A 20,784-nucleotide genomic window follows, 5' to 3' on the forward strand; every position below is an offset into this window, starting at 1 on the left:
AGGAGATAAAGGTGGCTTTTTCCCATGCTTTCCTTAGCTTCTTTCTACTTTTCACTTTTTTCCCTTCTCCTGAGGGCAGTGTCTTTGTTCATATACATCATATTGTTCGATGCCACTATATTTAAGTCCTACTATTTCTTATTTTTCTTTATTCCTTTTTATTATATATTTTTAGATTCTCTAACAAATGTCTGTAAATTCCTGGGCTTTTCATGGGAAATATTTTCTTGCTCTGTATTTGGAATTAAGTTCATCAAGTATTGTCTTCAAATAGAATTTCTTAATTTTTTTCAGAAACTAAGCACCAGCTGAAAAATGAGTCAGCATGGTATAAAAAAAGAAGGACAGAGAGTGGACACCTAGTGTTGAAGTCAACCTAGGTAACTAGACTCTAGTCATTTGAACATCTGCCTTGTAGAACAAATGATTCTAGTTCTTATGCAAGCCCATTGTGGTCATCTGGGGAAACAAGCCTGATATTTAGAAAGTCAATAATATGCTTCACTTTCCTCATGGCTGCTGGGGAGCTAGGGATTGAGCCCTGTTGAGGAGTGCAAAAACATTTAACAGAAAGATGTTCCTGACCATGGCCTGAAGGGAGTAGTTCTTCTCCTTTGTGAGCCTGTGGGTAGACCAGTGGGCAGAGAGCACAGAAGCACTTTGTTTTTCTACCATACTCCTGCACCTAGAAATGACCTTGATGATTGAGGACTTGAGGGTGCTAGTCTAAGAGATAAAGAGCATTGATGAATGAGTAACTCATGGCTGTCATTCAGTAGACAGATATTGCTGTGAACTGAGAATCTAGTCCATTGTGCCTGTCTAGAAATAATCAGGATGAAATGGGCATTTGTTCTGAAGAGGAGAGATTTTCATTGCGGTCAGGAGGAGCTAGGCTCCTGCAGCACTCTATGCATTGTGTCTCAGAGTACTTAACACATGGCATTAAACATGTCTGTCATCCATTTTTCCTTCAATGCTTAAGGTCAGGGATGTATCCCATTGTTCTGTTTCCTAAGGAGCAGTTTAATAAATAACAAAGAAAATAGTGTTGTGACAGCATAATACAAGGGAATAGGTTATGAGAGGAGGCTGTGTCCCACTCAAGTGGCTTTTGATACAGAAGGTTTGGACAGTCCATGCCAGATGCTGTAGTAGGATCAGAAAACCTCTTAGATCCCAGCTCTGCTGGGAATATTAAAAAGTCAAACTACTCATCATTCTCTCTGTACTAGCAGAATTTCCCAGCTAAAGAAAAGTAATTAAATTGCAAACCATGGCACTGCTTTCTGAAAGATTCTAGCAGTGAGGGCTTTGATGGTCACACTTGGAGTCTTATTATCTTAAAGGGTATAAGACAGTAGAGTAAGAGATCAGCAGAACTGGGAAAGGGCAAGCTTAAATAGATGCTAGACGGAGCGACATAACTATCATGCTACTGGTTAGCATATTAGATGAGAAGAGACCTGGAGGAGGAGAGAAGACCAAACTTGGGGTGAACTTGGGGTGGGTATGGAGGCTGTGTTACTTTTTGAATTGTTTAAAATGATTTAAACTATTTCAATAGAATGCTTAGTTTATTAATTTGCTCAATAAGCATTTATTTATTTATTATTTATTTATTTATTTATTTATTTATTATTTACCTTATATATGACACTTGCTGGACTCTGAGCATAAATATGAACAAGCAAGATCAGTACTTAGTGCTTTTTCCAGCTGGACATTGAAAACAGACCTAAGCCCTAGCCTGAGGTTAAAAGTAGCGCCTATGATGGAGCTAGACATGACTTTAGGCAGGGATTAAAGGAGTCTATGCAGAGAAAAAAATGGATCAGATGGAAAGCTACAAGCTCAGGCAGATAGGAAGGCAGGGAGAGCCATGGAGGGCATTTTAGGCAGAGGGCAAAGCCAAGAAACATGGGAAGCCACAGCAAGTAAGGAGAACTTCAAACACTTCCACAGGGAAGAACTTGATTAGAGTCAGGATTTTATACTGAAAGACTGAAGCAGGCGGACTGGAAGATTCCCATTCTTTACCATTTCACCCTAAAATGCTATGGAGGGCAGATCCAGAAGAAACAGGACAAACAGTATAGTAGGTAAGGAATACAAGAGCTTAAGCTTGGAGAAGAGGGATGAAATAGAGGAGAGGGGGAAGACTGGAAAGAACCACATGGCTTGCTGGTCAGTTTTCTATGATATGGAGTCGAGTATTAGAGGATGATCTCTTAAATTTTAGATACAAATTTGACTAGGTGATATCTCATAGGGACAATTAAGGGTGTGGGTAAGGGGATGAGTTTTAGGCCTATTGGAAGTGTAGGAACTTGTGCAACAGCTAAATGGATATATCCACTGGGATACATGTTGTGGGGTTGCATATTTGTGTTCCCCAGATTCACATGTGGACACCCTAAATCACCATTGTGAAGGTATTTGGAGAAAGGGCCTTTGGAAGGTAATTGGGTAGAAGCCATCTAATATCCATCTGATGTAAGGATCAGTGTCCTTATAATGAGAAAGACAAGAGATCTCTTGCTCTAGCAGCGAGGGCTTTGATAGTCACACCTGAGTCGGCCAGTACACTCTGCATCTAAACTTCTCAGCTTCTGAACTATGAGAAATAAAAATCTGGTTAAGCCAAACAGTGTACAGTACTTTATTGTACATTGGCAGCTCAAGCAGACAGACTGCATATTAATGAAAAGTTTAGAAAAGGTCTACCCTGGAGACAGACATTTACTGAAGCCATGAGAAGTTAGAAAAGAACACAGGGACCATGTCTCCTTTCTCAGAATGAGAAATGTAACACAAGGGGAGGGTAGAAGAGAAACCTGAAAAGACACTGAAGAGCAGTTAGCAGAAAAAAGAGGAAAAGAGTATGGTGGTAGGGTATTCTAGAAACCACAAGAGATGAACCCTACAGGGAAAGGCTGGCTTTCCAGTGATTTCCACTGAGAGTTCCAGAAAGAACTGGCAAAGCAGCTGACACCCTATCACTGGAGGCTGAAGAGCTTTTGGAAACGGTGGAAAGAAATGACAAGGTATAAAGTGAGTACAGATAAGTTTGCCAGAAGCTGGGCCATAGTCTTGATATTAATAGGCTATCTCTCCACCTGGAAGTTGTTTACTTTGATGTGCAGAAGCCTTTTGATTTGATGCAATCCCATATGTCAATTCTTGCTATTATTTCCTGAGGTACAGGAATACTATTCGGAAGGGGTTGCCTACACCTATCTTTTCAAATGTTTTCCTTGTGTTTTCTTTTAGTAGTTTCAAATTTCTAAATCTTACGTTAAGATCTTTGATCCATTTTTAATTGTTTTGTACAGGCTGAGAGACTGCAATCCAGAGGTTCAATCTTCTACATAGGTATATCCAGTTTTCCCAGCACCATTTGTTATAGAAACTAATTGTTCTCCAATGTATGTTTTTGGCACCCAGGCTACAGCTATGTGGGTTCATTTCTGAATCTGCTTTTCTACTGAAATAAAGATACCTGGAATGTGGCTTAGTGGTAGAGTGCTTGCATGAAGCCCTGGGTTCAATTCCTTAGTACCGTATACACAGAAAAAGCTGGAAGTGGTGCTGTGGCTAAAGTGGCAGAGTGCTAGCCTTGAGCAAAAACTGCTCAGGGTCAGTGCCCAGGCCTGGAGTTCAAAAGACACCAGATCTACGTAACATACCTTGTCCTCATAGCCATCCTGGTATCTTGCTGGCTGGAAGGGGCTTTTCACCCAGCTCTAAAAAGCCTAGAAGTGAGATAGGCCATTCTTTGAATTACAGATGTTATGTTGTTTAGCCCCAGGAAAGCTTTGCTACAGAAGATGCTCACTCTTGAGTGCTTTTGCTGAACCTTAGTCTCCACCCTAAATGTGATTTTTGCTTTAAAAGCTTTCTGCAAGTTACATTCTGGGCTACAGGTCTTTGAGACAAGAGTCTACCTGCAGTTGCTGGCTTTCTAACAAAGACTCCCAATTCTGCCTCTCAAGATGTGGCTTCTCTGTATCTCACCAAATGAATCTCTGTATAACATTATACTATTGGCTTATCTATCTTGTTTGTACCAGGATGTTTCTGTTATTATGGCTCTGTAGTATACTTTGAAGTCAGGAAACATGATACCTCTAGCATTACTGTTTTATGTTCAGGCTTGCTTTGACTATTTGGGGTCTTCTGTGCTTCCATATGCATTTTAAAATTGATTTTTCTAGTTCTGTTAATAATTGCTATGGAATTTTTATGTGGATTTCGATGTATACATTGCCTTTGATAATATAGTCATTTCTATAATATTCATTGTCTGTCAATCAATGAACATGGAAGTCTTTTTATCCACTTGTGTCTTCTTCAATATTATAGAAGTCTTTCACTTCCTTGTTAGATTTATTCTGAGGAATTTTTTTGAGGCTACATTGACCCCATTTCAACTGTGATTTTTAACTTCTTGCCAGCAGGAACTTTGTCTTATTCACAGCATTGCTGGTACCTGAATTGAGGCAGGCACATAGCAGACTCAATAAACACTTGTTGAATAAAGAAAGAGACTAAATCCAATGAGTGAAAAGACCAGGATAAACAGACACTCAGGCACTGGTAGCCTGGGGAGATGCAGAGCATGTGTTGGAGAGCAGTGATGCTGGAAGCTCAAGGGAGTTTGCTAGTCTCAGACAGTAGGATGTCCACATGCAGCAGGTCTAACAGGTGAACAACTCTGTCAAGTGTTCATTGTCTAGAGTGCACATTTTGTTTATTTTGAATTTTTATTAGCTATATTATATATTTAAGCCACATTATAATATTTTAGTGTACTCAAACATACTGAAATGGTAACTACAGTCAAGCAAATTAACATATCCATTATCTCACAGTTAACTCTCTCCCTCTTAATTTTACTTATACACAAATCTAAAACCAGAGTCAGATACAGAGAAGTAGAGAATCAAATAGTGATTCCAAGGGGTGAAGGAAAGAACAGGAAGATATAGGTATAGGATACAAAGTTACTAGTGTATAGATAAGTAAGTCAAGAGAGCTAATATATAATATGAGGACTCAAGCTAATATTAAGATTTTAGATGTTCTTGCCACATGTATGGATGCAATTATTTTGTTTGTTTGTTTGTTTGTTTGAGACAGGGTCTTACTATGTAGCCAGACTAGTGACCCTCCTCCTGAGTGCTGGAATTATAGACATGGATCATCATCATTCCTAGCAAGAGTTTTATGTTTAAGAAGTTGTAGTCTTCCAGTACTTGAACATGCTGCTGGATTGCAACCACTGTGGGAGCGTGCATCCAAGGGGACAGGACTCTCCCAGGAAACCCACTCCAGGAGGGACAGACAGCACCAAATACAGCAAGGCAAACAGGACAGAAGCAGGGGCCCCACCTGGCTCTGTGCCCCAGGGACAGCTAAGAGCAGCTGCTGCCAACTGATACAAAAGATAAATCTCTCCCAGGGCAGGGAACAGTAGAAAGAATGAAGGAGAGAAGAAAGGCAAACACTGAGTAGGAAGGAGAGAGGCAGCAAACACAGTGAAAGGGAATAACATCATTAAAAGCCCTGCTGAAACCCAGAAGGGAAAGTGCTGTAGAAACATCAAAGAGGACAGGAAACCTCCAGCACTTGAACTTTTTAGTTCCCAGGAGTAAATTCTGCACAACAAAGGACATGCCATCTTATCTTGAGGAACCTCTCCATCAGAAAGATAAACACTACATTAAATGAAAAGTTCCCATGCAGATTCTTGGGGGAATGGGGGAGAGGAAACAAAAAAACTGTTCACAAACAGTTCTTGGGTTCTCAGGGTGTCCCATTACAGGAAAAAATCACGGTGGGGTCAGTAAATGCTCAGTGGAAAAGTATCTGTGTAAAGAAGAAATGTGTTTACAGAAGTTATGGGCATTTAAATAAAAGAAAGTGTGAAGCCTTATTAGTGGTTCCCACCTGCAAACCTTGCTACTTAGAAGACTGAAATCAGGGGATCACAATTCAAAGCTAGCCTAAGGAAAAGTCCACAAGACTCTCCAATTAACCAGGAAAATGCAAGACTAGAGGATTGTTCAAGTGGTAGAGTGCCAGGGATGAGGTTAAAAACAACAACAAAAAAAAGGATACTATGCTGGATCAACCGCAGTACCAGGAAAAATAAAAAACAAAAACAGATGGGAGCAATAGGGGAATGGAGCAACATAAAGGAAGTGACAAAGGCAGTAAGCAGTCTACGAAGCAGAAACCTTTCTAAGTCAGGCACTGGTGGCTCACGCCTATAATCCTAGCTACTCAAAGAGGCTCAGATATGAGGATCAGGGTTTGTAGCCAGCCTGGACAGAAAAATCCACCAGACTGTTCTCTCCAATTAACCAGCAAAAAGCTGGAAGTAGAGCTACGGCTCAAGTGGAAGAGTGCCAGCTTTCAGAGGTTCCGGGAAGATGGCAGAGGAGAAGCTGGAGGCTAAACAAGCTCTCACATAGAAAGCAGTTTTAGTGCTTCAGTGAACAGTCCTAAGCCAGAGAATCACACCAAGTGTGCCATCACAGTACAGAGAGTTAGGCCAGAGGGAAAATCCAGGCAAGGAGACAGATCTGAGCACTTGCCAGCAGCCTTGGCTGTAGCGGTGGCAGCAGCCATCATAGCTACCATACCTGCAAAACAGAGAGTCCAGGACAAAGGTGCCAGACGCAGCAGGTGAGCGGATTCTACTCAACACCAGCAAGAACTAACAAGGAGCAGACATCTTCATCCTGCAGATTGCAGACCAGAGACGACCCAGGAACCAAGACTCCAGCGTGAGTAGAAGCCTGACATCCTCACTCCTTCTCAGGGAGCAGAGGAGGGAAGGCCACCCCTCCCCCCCCCACACACATACTACCAGAGATCTCCCTCTTTGATACTGACAAAGACCTGGCTGAGCATCTAGCTCCAACTCAGGCCTTGGAAGAAAATAAAAGAGTCATTTAGCAGGTCACAGGAAGCTAACCTGACCTGCCAGGCTCAGCTCCACCCAGGGAAAAGTCACCCAGTCCGGGCCAAGCAAGCTCTGCCAACCCCAGGAGTGGCTTTTTTCACTGGGTAAACAGAGCCAGAGGCTGCCCTTCCCTACAGCAGCCTTGATAATCAATTGAAATTCAGTCAACATAAACCCTGAGAATGGCTATAGGCTGGGCTCTGTGAGTGTCTCAGAAGCTAGCTTGTCAGGGAAAAGCTACTGTTTGCTGAAAGGCCTCAACTGTACCCAGAACCTAGCCTCATCACAGCATCTCCAAACTAGAGGAAACAGCCTTCTCTCTCTTTTGTGATACTCAAAGCAGATTGCCCTCCCACTGAACTAGCCTGGGAGGAGGATCACAAAATCCTGGGTAAAGCAGAGCATTTTATTGCCTGCTCAAACAGACTTAAGAAACCAACCAAGCCACAGGAAAATCAAACACCACAAGCAGACCACGAGACTGGTTATGGACACAAGGGAGATACAGGATCTTCCCATCGCCCCCTCCCCCCCCCCCAAAAAAAAATCAAAGAAATCTTTTTTTTGTACCTTATATAAAAAACTTTTTCTAATTTTTAATTTTTAACTTAAAATTGTTTTCTATTAACTTTTTTTCATCCTCTTATAATTTTTATTTTAGGGGTATATGTGTGTCTGCTCTTTTTTTTTCTTTTTTAGCTCTATTGACCTTTTGATCCTTTTTTTCTTTCTTTCTCATTCTATTCACTTTTTCTTCTCTTTTGTTCTACTTTGTGTGACTTAATTGATGTTCTACTCATCCTCAGATATACCCGTAGTCGATTATTAGACTTTATCCGCCATTGTGTATACACTAAATACAGAAATTTATTACTCAATTGAAAACCTTTTAGACTTAAATTCCTTGATAGCACTACTACCTCTTTAAAGCTATATAAAATTTTAAGCATTTTTATTTTTAAGTTTTTCACATCTCCTTTCTATCCCTCTACTTCTCTTATCCTACCGCCGTTCTTCTCTGAATATTATGTTTTTAAATTTGCATAATTTTTAAGTGTTTTACTTTTAACTTTTTACTTTTTGTACTTCTATTCTTTCTTGTCTCTTTTTTTCTTTCTCTTTCTTCTTCTTTTCTCTCTCTATTATCATACTATCCAACCTATTTCCCTCTTTGAGATTAGGACTTAGTAACTCACCCTCTACTTTTCCATATCCCTCTATTCCTATTTTTACCCACATCTCTCCCTAAACCTAATAATTTCTGGTTTGCCAAATTCTTTGTGGTTCGTAGCCCATTAACACATAGTTGTTTGATGTTGAATAGATTTATCTGTTGAACTAGATTGTATCTGCAGACTTTTGACTGTGCAACTACAGACTTTGGTTGATGCTTGCCTTAAAATAGTGTTCTAAAGGAGGAGTTCCGGGAAGATGGCGGAGGAGAAGCTGGAATCTGAACAAGCTCTCGCATAGAAAGCAGATTTAGAGTTCCAGTGACAGTCCTAAGCCAGAAAATCACACCAAGTGTGCCATCACAGGACAGAGAGTTAGACAAGAGAGGGGAAGCCAAGACAAGGAGACACATCTGAGCGCCTGCCAGCAGCCGCCCCGGCGGCGGCAGGGTCGCAGCGGCGACCGCAGCCGCGGCCATACCTGAGCGCTCACACAGAGAGTCCGGGACGAAGGAGCCAGACGCAGCGGGCGAGAGGATTCTACTCAACACCAGCAAGATCCGACAAGGAGCGGACATCTTCATCCTGCAGTTTGCAGACCAGAGACGACCCAGGATCCAAGACTCAGCGTGAGTAGAAGCCCGACGTCCTCACTCCTTCTCAGGGAGCAGAGGAGGGAAGGCCACCCCTCCCCCCCCCCAGCACCAGTGATCTCCATCTTGGATACCAACAAAGCTCAGAGGAGCTGCTAGCTCCAACTCAGGCCTTGGAATAAAACGAGTCATTTAACAGGTCACAAGAACTTAACGGCGAAGTGACCTGCCAGACTCAGCTCCATCCAGGGAAAAGTCACCCAGCTCAGGCACCAGCCATTGGAGTGGCTTTCCTCACTGGGTAACCAGAGCCAGAGGCTGCCCCTCCCTCTAGCAGCCTCCACAATCAATTGAAAAACAGAAACCCTGAGAATGGCTCCAGGGTGGGCTCTGTGAATTTTTCACAAAATAGCTCCAGGAAAAAGCTACTGTTTGTTGAAAGGCCTCAACTCTACCAGAACCTAGCCTCATCACCCCTCTTTTGTGATTCTCAAAGCAGATCACCCTCCCATTAAACTAACCTGGGAGGGGGATCTCAAAATCTTGGGTAAAGCAGAGCATTTTTCTGCCTGTTCGAACAAACTGACTTAAGAAACCAATCAAGCCACAGGACCTCAAGCTGACCAGAGACTCCAACAAGAGGCTGGTTACAGACAAAAGGGAGATACAGGATTCTTCCCACCCCTCCCAAAAAAATAAAAAAAAAAAAATCAAAGAACTTTTTTTGCTTCTTTTTTTTTTTCTTTTTTTTTTTGGTACCTTATATATAAAAAATTTTTTTTCCTTTTCTAAAACTTTTATTAATATTTAATTTTTGCCTTTTTTGAAAAAATAACTGTTTTCCAGTAACTTTTTTTCCCTCTTATAATTTTTATTTTAGAAATACGTGGATGTACGTTTTCCTTTCTTTTCTTGTCTTCTCTCTCTTTTTCTTTCTTTCTTAATTTTGTTTTTTGTCTAGCTCTACTGAACTTCTGATCTTTTTTTTTCTCCCTTTCTTATCCTTTTCACCTTTTCCTTTCTTTTGTTCTTCTGTATGTGACTTAACTCTTGTCCTGCACATCCTCAGATGAACCCATAGTTAACTAGTAGACCCTATCCCCCATTGTGTACACACTTAATCCACAAAATTATTACTCAATCCGAAACCTCTGAGACTTAAATTCCTTAATAGCAGTACTACCTCTTTATACCTATATAATATTTTAAGCATTTCTTAAGTTTTTCACATCTCCTCTATCTCCCTCCTGTTTTCTCATTATATTCACATTCCTCTCTAAATAGATGGTCTTTCAATCTCCATAACTATATTAATTTTTACGTTTCTAATTTTGTTTTCTGGTCTCTTTTCATTTCCCTTTCCCTTTCTTCTTTTTCTCTCCCTCTCTACTTGCATCCTACCCAACCTATTTCCTGCATTGAGATTAGGACATAGTTAACTCTCCCTGTGCCTCCCCACACCAATCTATTCCTAATTTTTACCCACATCTCTCCCTAACCCTAAAAATTTCTGGTTTTCCAAATTCTTCTCTGCGGTTCGAAGCCCATTAACATATAGTTGTTTGATGTAGAATAGATGTATCTGTTGAACTAGATTGTATCTGTAGACAATTGACTGTATAAATGCAAACGTTGGTTGATGGTTGCCTTAAGATAGTGTTCTAGCACAAAACTGGTGCTATTTTCATCTCAAATGGGCAGAGTAAGACGGAAAAACACAAGAAAAATGGCAAATCCGGGTATCTCAATTCCCAATCTTGATAATCAGGGGTCAGATCAGATAATGAACAATCCAGAGGAGAGTTCCCAAATAGCTCTACAAACACTGGTGGCAAACATGATAAATGAGAAGTTTGACAACTTACAAAGGACTCTGTATGAGCGTGATAGGGAGAGAGAGGAGGCATCCCAAAAGTTTATACAGGTATAACATAAGCGTGAGGAAGCTACTCAAAAACTGATACAGGATTTGCGTGAACAACTTGAGAATACTCAAAGAGAAAGGGAGGAATGGCGTGAGCAGGCTGAGAACACTCAAAGAGAACTGCAGGAATCCCACGAACGGGAGGAAAGACAACTGCAGGAATCCCACAAATGGGAGGAAGCTAATCAAAGAGTAATACAGAAATTGAGAGACCAGGTAGAGAACACACAAAGATCACTAAAGGCATTCATGGAATCCATTAACAAAGAGCTGAAGGAAGTCAGGGAGACCACAAAGGGAATGCTGAATGGAACCCAACAGAAGGAATGGGAGTCCAAAGAAACCATAACCAATCAACTAGGTGATTTGAGAACAAACACTGAACACCAAATTAAGGAAGTAAAGAAAGTCATACAAGACCTAAAACAGAACTTCAACAAAGAACTTGAAGCCATCAAAGCTGACCAATTAGAAGGAAAAGAGATAAAAAACAAAGTAGAGAGTCTTGACAGCAGGTTAGACCATGCAGAAGATCGAATCTCAGGGATTGAAGACAGCCTAGATATTATAGAGAAAGAACATACAACCATCCAAGACAAGTCCAAGAAGTATGATAGATCTATCCAACACCTGGAAGACACCATCAGAAGGCCTAATCTAAGGATAATGGGTGTAGAGGAACACCTAGAAACAGAAGTTAATGGTCTAGGAAATTTGTTTAACAGGATCCTAGCAGAGAACTTCCCAAACATACAAAAAGATAGGCCTATTCAGATACAAGAAGCTTTTAGAACCCCAAATAGACAAGACCAGAATAGGACATCCCACCGTCACATTATAATCCACACAGGATCAACTCAGACCAAGGAAAAGATCCTTAAAGCTGTCAAGGAGAAAAGGTTAATCACCTATAAAGGGAAACCAATTAGAATCACCTCAGATTTCTCAGCAGAGACAATCAAAGCAAGAAGAGCCTGGAATGATGTATGCCATGCCCTAAAAACAAACAACTATCAACCAAGAATATTGTACCCAGCTAAACTCTCCTTCATAACTGAAGGCCAAATAAAAACCTTCCATAGCAAAGAATTGAAACAATACATCTCCACCAAACCAGCCCTACAAAAGATTCTTAAAGATGTTCTACACGTAGAAAACCAACAAGACCACAACAAAGGTCAAGAAACTGCACCCAAACTGAGAATCCAAGAACCATATGAAGAACCCAGTTTTCGCAGCCCCCAAGAAGGTGGATAACATGGCAGGAACTCCCAAATACCTCTCAGTCCTATCTCTTAACGTTAACGGACTGAACTCTCCAATTAAGTGACATAGATGTCTAGTTGGATTAAAAAACAAGACCCTTCTATCTGCTGCCTGCAGGAGTCACATCTTGCCCGTAAAAACAAACACATTTTCAATGTTAAAGGCTGGAACAAAATCTACCAAGCAAACGGCCCCCATAAACAGGCGGGAGTTGCAATCTTAATATCAGATAAAATAGACTTCAAATTAAAATTCGTGAGAAGAGATAAAGAAGGTCGCTACATACTAATTAAAGGATCTCTCCTTCAGGAGGATATCACAATTCTAAATATCTACTCGCCAAACAATGGAGCACCCAAATTTATCAAAGAAACACTACTTTCCCTCAAATCCCATATAGATCCAAAGACATTAATTGTTGGGGATTTTAACACACCACTCTCCCCACTAGATAGATCAACTCGGCAAAAACTCAACAGAGAAACCGCAGATCTAAACAGCTGCATAGATCAACTAGACTTAACAGACATCTACCGAACATTTCCCCCAGCAGCATCAGAATACACGTTTTTCTCAGCAGCACATGGAACGTTTTCTAAAATAGACCACATTTTAGGCCACAAAGCAAACTTGTCTAAATTCAGAAACATTGAAGTTATACCTTGCATTCTCTCTGACCACAAGGGAATAAAATTAGAACTCAACACCACAAGCCACCAAAGAAAGTCCGGTATCACATGGAGGCTGAACAACACACTGCTGAATCAAGAGTGGGTCATGGAAGAGATTAGAAAGGAAATTCAAATGTTCATGCTATTCAACAAAAATGAACACACAAATTACCAGCTCCTCTGGGACACAGCAAAGGCAGTACTCAGAGGCAAGTTTATAGCTCTGAGCTCCTACATCAACAAATTGGAGAGATCTGAAACTAGCAATTTAATGACACATCTAAACCTCCTTGAAAAAGAGCAGCAAGATAAACCCCAATCCAGTAGACGGAAAGAAATAATCAAAATTAAATCGGAATTAAATGAATTAGAATCCAAAAAAACTATAGAAAGAATCAACAAAACAAAGAGTTGGTTCTTCGAAAAACTTAACAAAATTGACAGACCCTTAGCAAATCTTATCAGAAAAAGAAGAGAACACACCCAAATTAATAAACTCAGAGATGAGAATGGAAACATCACCATGGAAACAACCAAGATTCAGAACATTATAAGGGAATACTTCTCAAAACTTTATGCTAATAAGTTTGAGAACTTGACAGAAATGGACCTCTTCCTAGCAAATATTGACATGCCAAAACTAAACCAAGATGAGTTAAACCAGCTTAACAGGCCCATATCAAGCATTGAAATAGAAACAGCAATAAGAGACCTCCCAGCTAAGAAAAGTCCAGGACCAGATGGTTTTACAGCGGAATTTTACAAGGCCTTCAAAGCAGAGCTCACACCAATACTCCTCCACCTCTTCAATGAAATTGAAAGAGAAAGCTCACTACCGAACACATTCTATGAAGCCATCATAACCCTCATCCCAAAACCAGGCAGGGACTCATCAAAGAAAGAGAACTATAGACCCATTTCTTTGATGAACATTGATGCAAAACTTCTCAACAAAATTTTGGCCAATCGACTTCAACAATTCATCCAAAAAATCATACACCACGATCAAACAGGATTCATTTCAGGGATGCAAAGCTGGTTCAATATACGCAAATCAATTAATATTATTCATCACATCAACAGGAGCAAGAATAAGAACCACATGGTTATCTCAATAGACGCAGAAAAAGCATTCGACAAGATCCAACACCCCTTAATGATGAAGGTTTTGGAAAAATTAGGAATCCATGGAACATTCCTCAATACAATAAAGGCTGTATATGACAAACCTACAGCCAGCATTATACTCAATGATGAAAAACTAAAGCCATTTCCTCTTAACTCAGGAACAAGACAAGGATGCCCACTCTCTCCACTTCTCTTCAATCTAGTATTAGAATGCCTAGCTACAGCAATAAGACAAGATGCAGACATAAAGGGGATCCAAATAGGGAAAGAAGAAATAAAACTCTCCCTCTTTGCAGATGACATGATCTTGTATTTAAAGAATCCCATAGACTCCACTCCCAAATTACTCAAGCTGATTCAAAACTTTGGCAAAGGAGCAGGTTATAAAATTAACCCCCAAAAATCAATGGCTTTTCTGTATGCCAACAATGAGAAAAGTGTGGCTGAAATTAGGAAAGCAACTCCATTTGTAATAGCCCCACAGAAAATAAAATACCTAGGAATTAACTTAACGAAAGAAGTGAAGGACCTCTATGATGAAAACTTTAAAATCTTGAAAAAGGAAATCAACACAGAACTTAAAAAATGGCAAAACCTCCCATGCTCCTGGATTGGAAAGATTAACCTCGTGAAAATGGCAATACTTCCCAAGGCTATCTACAAATTCAACGCAATACCTATCCAAATTCCAACCTCATTCTTCAAGGAAATAGAAGAGGCAATCCAAAAATTCATATGGAACAATAAAAGACCCCGAATAGCAAAAACGCTCCTGAATGGAAAGAACACTGCTGGAGGAATATCAATACCAAACTTCAAACTCTACTATAAAGCCATAGTAATCAAAACAGCTTGGTATTGGCATAAGAACAGACCTCAGGACCAATGGAATAGAATTGAAAACCCAGAAATGAACCTACAGACCTATAGCCATCTAATCTTCCATAAGGGAGCTAAAACAATAGAATGGAAGAAAGACAACCTCTTCAGTAAATGGTGCTGGCAAAATTGGTTAACTACATGTAGAAAACTTAAGCTAGATCCTTATATATCACCCTGCACCAGAATCAACTCCAAATGGATCAAAGACCTTGAACTCAAAGCAGACACTCTGAAAACATTACAGGATGGAATAGGAGAAACCCTGGGTCTCCTTGGCTCAGGCCGAAATTTTCTGAATAGAGACCCGGAAACACAACAAATCAAAGAAAGGTTGGACAAATGGGATTGCATAAAGTTGCAGAGCTTCTGCAGGGCAAATGACATAGCTAGCAAGATCAATAGAAAGCCCACGGATTGGGAGAAGATCTTTACTAGCCATACAACGGACAAGGGTCTCATATCTAAAATATACTTGGAACTCAAAAAATTAAGCCCCCCAACAACAAATCCTCAAAGAAACAATTGCCTAATAAATAAGTGGGCAAAAGACTTAAAGAGAAACTTCTCTGAAGAAGAAAGAAGGATGGCCATTAGACACATGAAGAAATGTTCAACATCCCTAGCCATAAAAGAAATGCAAATCAAAACAACATTGAGATATCACCTCACTCCAGTTAGAACGGCAAAAATCAAGAACTCTAACAACAACAGATGCTGGAGGGGATGTGGACAGAAAGGAACCTTACTTCATTGTTGGTGGGAATGTAAACTTGTTCAACCACTTTGGAAAGCAGTATGGAGGTTCCTCAAAAGACTTCACATAGAACTCCCCTATGACCCAGCAATCCCACTTTTGGGCATTTACCCTAATGTTTACAAACAAGACCACACTAAAGCTACCAGCACAACTATGTTTATTGCAGCATCATTTACCATAGCTAAGATATGGAACCAACCCAGATGCCCCTCAGTAGATGCCTGGATCAAGAAAATGTGGTATATATACACAATGGAATTCTATGCCTCCATCAGAAAGAATGGCATTGCCCCATTTGTTAGGAAATGGAAAAACTTGGAAAAAATTATATTAAGTGAAGTAAGCCAGGCCCAAAGAAACATAGGTCCCATGGTTTCCCTTATTTGTAATATCTAGTATATGTATGAGTCAAGCGGAAAAGGTCAGATAATGTGATGTCAGGAAAATGAACCCATAGATGTGTATTTTAATGTTTTTTTCTTTAATGCATGTGTTTCTAACACATTTATAAGATTATCTCTTTGTTGCTTTGTATGTCCCTCCCCCACAGTATAACCCCTTCTTTCACTATATTTGATGTCAGTATAACTTGTGGAGGAGATGGGGAAAAACCAGTTGTTTAAGGATACAGGTGGACCTGTTGCAACAATGAGAAGTACAAGTTGTCATGTCCAAAACGAGGTTTACAACGTTGGTGAGGGGAGGGGGGGGGAGGAGAAGGATTGGGATTAGGGGGGCAGGGGGGAGGCTGGGAAGGGATGTGAAGGGTAAACAAAGGAGGAGGCTGCAATGCTTGGTAAGAAATGTACGCATTATCCTGCCCATGTAACTGTAACTCCTCTGTACAGTATGTTCACAAATAAAATTAAATCAAATTAAAAAAAAAATAGTGTTCTAGCACAAAACTGGTGTTACTTTCATCCCAAATGGGCAGAACTAGCTGGAAAAACACAAGAAAAATGGCAAGTCCAGGTATTTCAACACCCACTCATGATAATCAGGGGACAAACAGATAATGAATAATCCAGAGGAGAGTTCCCAAAAAGCTTTACAAACACTAATGGTAAACATGATAAATGAAAAGATTGAAAACCTGCAAAGGACTCTGTATGAGCATGATAGGGAGAGAGAGGAGGCAAACCAAAGGTCAATACAGGAATATCATGAGCGTGAGAAAGCTACTCAAAGATTGATACAGGAATTGCATGAGCAGCTTGAGAACACTCAAAGAGAAATACAGGAATGGTGTGAGCAGGCTGAGATGAGTCAAAGAGATAGGAATTGCAAGAGCTGGCCGAGAACAGACAAAGAAAAAGTCAGGAATGGCGTGAGCATGCTGAGAACGCTCAAAGAGAAGTACAGGAATTGCGTGAACATGAGGAAGCTAATCAAAGAGTAATATAGGAAATGAGAGACCAGCATGAGAATAGACAAAAATCACTAAAGGCATTCATGAAATCCATAAACAGAGAGCTGAAAGAAGTCAGGGAGACCACAAAGGGAATGCTGAATGGAACCCAACAGAAGGAATGGGAGTCCAAGGAAACCATAACCAATCAACTAAGGGATTTGAGAATAAACATAGAACACCAAATTAAGGAAGCAAAGAAGTTCATACAAGATCTAAAACAAAGCTCCAACAAAGAATTTGAAGCCATCAAAGCCGACCAACTAGAAGGAAAAGAAATAAAAAACAAAGTAGAAAGTCTTCATAGTAGGTTAGACCATGCAGAAGATCGAATCTCGGGGACTGAAGACAGCCTAGATATTATAGAGAAAGAACATACAACCATCCAAGACAAATCCAAGAAATATGATAGATCTATTCAACACCTGGAAGACTCCATCAGAAGGGCTAATCTGAGGATAATGGGTATAGAGGATCACCTAGAGACAGAAGTTAAAGTCTAGGAAATTTGTTTAATAGCATCCTAGCAGAGAACTTCCCAAACATGCAAAAAGATAGGCCTATTCAGATAAAAGAAGCTTTTAGAACTCCAAATAGACCAGAACAGAACAGGATATCCCACCGTCACATTATAATCAGCAAAGGATCAATTCAGACCAAGGAAAAGATCCTTAAAGCTGTCAAGGAGAAAAGATCAATCACCTATAAAGGGAAACCAATTAGAATCACCTCAGATTTCTCAGCAGAGACAATTAAAGAAAGAAGAGCCTGGAATGATATATGTCATGCCCTAAAGACAAACAACTGTCAACCAAGAATACTGTACCCAGCTAAACTCTCCTTCATAACTGAAGGTCTAATAAAAACCTTCCATAGCAATGAAAAATTGAAGCAATATATCTCCACCAAACCAGCCCTATAAAAGATTCTTAAAGATGTCCTACACATAGAAAACCAACAAGACCACAATAAGGCCAAGAAACAACACCCAAACTGAGAATCCAAGAAGCATAGGAAGAACCCAGTTGCCACAGCCCCCAAGAAGGTCAATAAAATGGCAGGAACTCCCAAATACCTCTCAGTCCTACATTAATGGCCTTAACTCTCCAATTAAGCGACTCAGACTGTCTAGTTGGATTAAGAAGCAAGATCCTTCTATCTGCTGCCTTCAGAAGTCACATCTTGCCCATAAAAACAAACACAGGCAGGAGTTACAATCTTAATAGATAAAATAGACTTCAGGAGCTGGGAAGTTGGCTCAGTGGTAAAGCGCTTGCCTTGCATGCCTGAGGCCCTGGGTTCGATTCCTCAGCACCACATAAGCAAAAAGAAAAAAGCCGAAAGTGGCGCTGTGGCTCAAGTGGTAGAGCGCTAGCCTTGAGCTGAAGAGCTGAGGGACAGCGCCCAGGCCCAGAGTTCAGGCCCCGCGACCGGACCCAAAAAAAAAAAAATAGACTTCAAATTAAAATTAGTGAGAAGAGATAAAGAAGGTCGCTACATACTAATTAAGGGATCCCTCCTTCAGGAGGATATTGCAATTCTAAACATCTATTCACAAAACAACGGAGAACCCAAATTTATCCAAGAAACACTACTTTCTCTCAAATCCCACATAGATCCAAAGACATTAAGTGTTGGGGACTTTAACACATCATTATCCCCACTAGATAGATCAACTCGGCAAAAACTCAACAGAGAAACCACAGATCTAAACAACTGTATAGATCAACTAGATTTAACAAACGTCTATCAAATATTTCACCCAGCAGCATCAGAATATACGTTTTTCTGAGTAGCACATGGAACATTTTCCAAAATAGACCACATTTTAGGCCACAAAGCAAACTTGTCCAAATTCAGAAACATTGAAGTTATACCTTGCATTCTCTCAGACCACAAGGGAATAAAATTAGAACTGAACAACAAAAGCCACCAAAGAAAGTCCGGCATTACATGGAGGCTGAACAACACACTGATGAATCACCAGTGGCTCATGTAAGAGATTAGAAAGGAAATTCAAATGTTCATGATTTTCAGCAAAAAGGAACACACAAATTACCAGCTCCTCTGGGACACACAAAGGCAGTACTCAGAGGCAAGTTTATATCTCTGAGTTCCTACATAAACAAATTGGAGAGATCTGAAACCAACAATTTAATGAGACATCTGAACCTCCTTGAAAAAGAGCAGCAAGATAAACCCCAATACAGTAGACGAAAAGAAGTAATTAAAATTAAATCAGAATTAAATGAATTAGAATAAAAAAATATAAAGAATCAACAAAACAAAGAGTTGGTTCTTCGAAAAAATTAACAAAATTGACAAACTGTTAGCAAATCTTATCAGAAAAAGAAGAGAATACACCCGAATAAATAAACTCTGGGATGAGAATGGAAACATCACCACAGAAACAACCAAGATTCAGAACATTATAAGGGATTACTTCTCAAACCTTTATGCTAATAAGTTTGAGAACTTGACAGAAATGGACCTCTTCCTAGCAAATATTGACATGCCAAAACTAAACCAAGATGAGTTAAACCAGCTTAACAGACCCATATCAAGCATTGAAATAGAAACAGCAGTAAGAGACCTTCCAGCTAAGAAAAGTCCAGGACCAGATGGTTTTTTAGCGGAATACTACAAGGCCTTCAAACAGAGCTCACACAATACTCCTCCAACTCTTCAATGAAATTGAAAGAGAAAGTTGACTAATGAACTCATTCTATGAAGCCATCATAACCCTCATCCCAAAACCAAGCAGGGACTCATCAAAGAAAGAGAAGTATAGACCCATTTCTTTGATGAACTCTGATGCAAAACTTCTCAACAAAATTTTGGCCAATCAACTTCAACCTCATTCTTCATGGAAATAGAAGAGGCAATCCAAAAATTCATATGGAAAAATAAAAGACCCCGAACAGCAAAAACGATCCTTAACAGAAAGAATGGGGCCAGAGGTATACCAATACCAAATTTCAAACTCTACTACAAAGTCATAGTAATCAAAACAGCTTGGTACTGGCAGAAGAACAGACCTCAGGACTAATGGAATAAAATTGAAAACCCAGAAAAGAACCCACCTACCTAGAGCCATCTAATCTTCGATAAAGGAGCTAAAAAAATAGAATGGAAGAAAGACAGCCTCTTCAGTAAATGGTGCTGGCAAAATTGGTTAATCACTTGTAGAAAACTAAAGCTAGATCCTTATATAACACCCTGCACCAGAATCAACTCCAAATGGATCAAAGACCTTGAACTCAAAGCAGACACTCTGAAAACATTACAGGATGGAATAGGAGAAGCCCTAGGTCTTGTTGGCACAGGCTGAAATTTCCTTACTAGACACCCAGAAACACAACAAATCAAAGAAAGGTTGGACAAGTGGGATTGCATGAAATTGCAGAGCTTCTGCATGGCAAAGGACATAACTAGCAAGATCAATACAAAGCCCATGGATTGGGAGAAGATCTTCACTAGCCATACAATGGACAAGGGTCTCATATCTAAAATATACCTGGAACTCAAAAAATTAAATCCCCCAACAAATCTTCAAAGAAACAAGTGCCCAATAAACAAGTGGGCGAAAGACCTAAAGAGAAACTTCTCTGAAGAGGAAAGAAAGATGGCCAATAGACACATGAAGAAATGCGCAACATCCCTAGCCATAAAAGAAATTCAAGTCTTTTTTTTTATTTTATTTGAGAACATACTGTACAGAGGAGTTACAGTTACATGGGCAGGATAATGCGTACATTTCTTACCAAGCATTGCAGCCTCCTCCTTTGTTTACCCTTCACATCCCTTCCCAGCCTCCCCCCTCCCCCCCAATCCCAATCCTTCTCCTTCCTCCCCCCCCCCCCCCCCCCCCGGCACCAACGTTGTAAAGCTCGTTTTGGATATGACAACTTGTACTTCTCATTGTGGCAACAGGTCCACCTGTATCCTTAAACAACTGGTTTTTCCCCATCTCCTCCACAAGTTATACTGACATCAAATATAGTGAAAGC

At 40.2% G+C, this 20,784-nt stretch overlaps 1 protein-coding gene across 3 annotated transcripts in view; it reads right to left on the reverse strand.

Moving 5' to 3' along the window:
* LOC122109610 (nitric oxide synthase 1 adaptor protein) overlaps positions 1-20,784 on the reverse strand; it is a 352,796-nt gene that overhangs the window by 27,950 nt on the left and 304,062 nt on the right. The window lies entirely within an intron of this gene.

Source organism: Dipodomys spectabilis, unplaced genomic scaffold, assembly GCF_019054845.1.
Source record: "Dipodomys spectabilis isolate Male_0828 unplaced genomic scaffold, ASM1905484v1 ptg000069l, whole genome shotgun sequence".
Classification (NCBI taxonomy): Eukaryota; Metazoa; Chordata; class Mammalia; order Rodentia; family Heteromyidae; genus Dipodomys; species Dipodomys spectabilis.